Consider the following 3,761-nt stretch of genomic DNA (forward strand, 5'->3'; position numbering starts at 1 on the left):
ATATATAATTTTTTTTAAAACTTTGGACCTGCTAGTTTCTTTCAAGTGTTCCTGCACTTACCCAAAATGTTTTTAAATTGTGAGGATTAAAGAGGATTGAGCCCATTTTTGTATCTTTACTTTTAATTCTGTAGTTCTATTGATTGTAATGTAGCTATTTTTTACTGTAACTTTTTGGTTTGCAAATACTAAACAAAAAACCTAAATGTAATTTCTGTGGTTTCTATTCAGCTTGGGTTTCATGTTTTAAAAATAAACGATTTAAAACCAGTTCCTGTGTATTCTGTGAGTCTATTCTAAGATTCTCTGGTTATTGATTCTTAGTTTCTCTCTCTTTTTTTCTTGTTCATAAACCTGCCTGAATTTTTGTTACCTTTGTGCATTGTAGTAGATCCATCTAGTGAGGATGGGTAATAGTGCCCTAAAGTCTAACAGCGAGTAGAGTGTGGCAGGAATAGGAACGCCAGTGCCCTGTGCTACAGCCACCAAATGATTGGAGTCAGTTCTGCGCCGTGGGCTGGAGGTTGTGGGCAGGGACTGACAGGGCTGCTGCTGCCTCTGCTTGTGGGTCCCAGCCCCAACTGGCTGCTGTTAAAATGGAATTGGGCACCTTCAAAGGGACCTCTGAAGAAAAATGATCGATGTGGACATGTCCTTCAGGGGAAACTCTGCTGATCCTGCTTTAGAAAGGAGGTGGCTGGTGCCCCTCCTGAATGGGTGGGCAAGGTTTGCAGGGGGGCAGCCTGGAGGGGACATGGGGATGGGCTGGTGCCTGCTGCGGGGCCATCCCAGTACTGGGGACCTCGGAGAGCTATGAGCGCCGCTGCAGAAGATGCTGGAGCAGCTGGGGAACGTGGACATTACCCTGTGGGGCTGTTCAACCTGCGCGTGGTGCCATGGTGTGTGACACCCCCTGAGCCTGCTCTGCCGCTTTGCTTCTGCTGCACTGGAACAGAATGCAAGTGGTTCTTTTGCACTTGGAAAAATGGATTGGGGGGGTACACCCCCAGCTCATCCCTGTGAAGGCAACCTTCTTCAGGAGACGAAACGCATGTACGTGCCTTTGGCAGCATCATGCAGGGAGCTGGTGCAGCTCAGCGTGGGCTCGACTCAGCTCTGCCCCAGGCTATCGTGGGCTTCTTTTTAGTTCCTCGTTTTTACTGTTCTCTGATCACGGGCCTGCTCTGCTGCATCTCTGTCAAGCAGTGAACTAAAACATTTACCTTCCCACGACTCCCTTGATCAGTTTTCTGCCTGATCCAGCCAGTCAAATTGAGGGATCGGTCTCCTGCCTCTGTCCCGGGCTCCTCCTGCCCTCAGCCTCAGCCCATCCCGTACCAGCGTGGGTCCCTGGGAAACTCCCCGCCACCGAACCATGGTAAAGCCAAACACCATCTCCTGCTGCCAGATGCCCCTGCATCTCCTAGGATGAGGGCTGGGAGAAGAGGAAACAACTGGGCGAGGGCTGGCATGGCATAGCCCCTGGGCAGGGTCCAGTGCCAGCAGTGCTCATTGCTCTTGACCCGGCTGCGAGCTAAAGCAGAAAGCTCCTCAACTAGCCAGTAAGGACCAGGCTGCCGGTCCTGGATGTCACCACTAAGTGGCAGAGCCAGCTTGAAGACCAGTGAGAGGGAACCACATCCTGCATCCCTGCGACCTGAGCTGGGCTCTGGGCACCCACCTCCTGAGTGCGGCTGCTCCTGCCCCGATCCCTGTGCGAGGGTGTGTGTGCAGCGATGTGCCGCTTCCCTGGGAGGTCAGACTGCTCTAAGCAATGATTTTACTCTGTCTGCGCTAATGCTGTGGTTTTTTAAGTGTTGAAAGCCACGCGTGTGCTCTCGAGTCTCAAGTCCTGCCCATGAGGACAGTGCAGAACCACAGAGGGCTTCTTGCTCTGCCTTTCACCCTCACGGCTGTGAACTCAACAGGCACCAGTTTTCCTCCCTTCACTAATAAGTGACAGATTTGCCTCCCCTCTTTTTTATCTGCCTAAAGGGGAAACCATGTTTTCCATCTTCATCCCTGATCTGAGATGATTAAACTCTCTCTCTGGTGCAAAGGGCTTGGGGAGCAGTCAAGGGAATCTGACGGCGCAAAGGAAAATAAAGCCCCCATCAGAGTCAGCACGTAAATATTTTACCAGGTTTATGGACTCCCACCAGGGATGGGAACATGCAAAGGCCACCTGCCCAGTGACCCTTCCCAGTGCCTTCCTGCCAGCCGTCCCCAGGCTTTGCTCACCCTGCCGCCCCGCTCCCTGTCCCAGCGGGAGCAGGGCAGGGCGCTCCTGAGCAACACAGAGCTGAGGGGAAACAGAGAGGAGGGTGAGGTATGCGTCTGAACCAACCTTGCCCTCTGATCAGCCTTCAGTAGTGGTCTGTTAGATGTCTCTCCTTGGAGATAAGGCGGGGAAGGATGCCCTGGGGAGATGCTTTCAAACCTATTTGTTCCTGAGGTGTGTGGAGCTGTTCTGACAGGAGCGTTGCCTCTGGGAGCTGTCAGTGGGTTGGCGGCTGGAAAAGCAGCAGGTAGAGCTGGTGGCTGCGGTGTGCTCGCTGGGATACAGTTACTGACTACATGCCCCCATCTCCTGTCCCATCTTGGGGTGCGAAATGGCCTGTGCTACAGCTGATGGTTTCTGAACATGGCACTGTGCATCATCTGCTGCTGGTGCTGAAGCCTGGGTCTGCCCAACTTCATCCATCTCCTCTTGAGAGCTGGATTCAAGGTTCTCCTTGAATGGGAGAGTCAAGGTTCTCCGTCGGGAAGGGCCCATCAGGACTCTGACTGCCCATGTGGCCAAGGCAGCAGTAGGCAACCGAAATTGCATCTCATCTTCTCTAACCGCTTCTGAAGCACCCTTGTCCCCGAGGAATGACTCCACATCCCCGTCCCACTCTGCCAGGCCCCCTCTGCTTTCAGGAGGTCCTGGCCTCTCCTTGCACTGTGAGGGAGGCTGGGACAGAGAGCACAGTGGCTGCTGGCCTGTCAGCTTGAAAGAAAAGCCTGAACAGGGAGACTCCAAGCTGTCTGACCGCATGGGGATGCTGAAGTCTTGCTCTTGGCAGACGGAAGGGTTTGCAAGCAGAAGCAGCCACAGAAGGATGAGGGAAGAGATGCTCCAGTCCAGCCCCAGGGCTCAGTAGGGCTCCTCCGCCCCCCCATGTGTGCAACCTCGCCTGGACCAGCTTGGAGGGTCACAACACCAGGATAAAGAGGGATGTGACAGCCCAGCACATTTGCCAGCAGCCTTTGCCTGCTCAGGTGGCCGGGCAGGGAAGGGGGGTGGCCTGGCCACAGCCAACTCGGGGCACTGGACAGCCACTGCGATGGAGCAGCTGGTGACACTGCCATGTCCTCATGCCATTGTGTGGTGGAGAGGGGATGGATGGTGGCAAGAGCAGGACTTTTCCTTCTGCAGCTGATGTCTCTTGCGGCAGCCGGGAGTGCAGGGCAGTTTGCCTTGGCTCTGCAGGCAGGAAGGTCTTTGCCTGCAGCAGGCAGCATTTCTCACCACAATCACAGTGAAAATCCCTCCTCAGGGACTGTTCATCTCCCCCTGCTCCCCGTCCATGGAGGGGAGTGGGAGGAAGCACAACTCCCTTCTCGCTGCGAGGTGTTGCAGATGCTGATGCTGGTGGCCTTCTCTCACGGCTGAGAGCCGTGGGACCCGGCGCTTGCACCCCATAAATCTCTTGATCACTCATGATCCACTCCAAATGCAGCTGCTCAAGGGCCAGTGGATGGTCTGTTGGGCAGGG

This window comes from Buceros rhinoceros, unplaced genomic scaffold (assembly GCF_000710305.1).
Source record: "Buceros rhinoceros silvestris isolate BGI_N320 unplaced genomic scaffold, ASM71030v1 scaffold24665, whole genome shotgun sequence".
Taxonomy (NCBI): Eukaryota; Metazoa; Chordata; class Aves; order Bucerotiformes; family Bucerotidae; genus Buceros; species Buceros rhinoceros.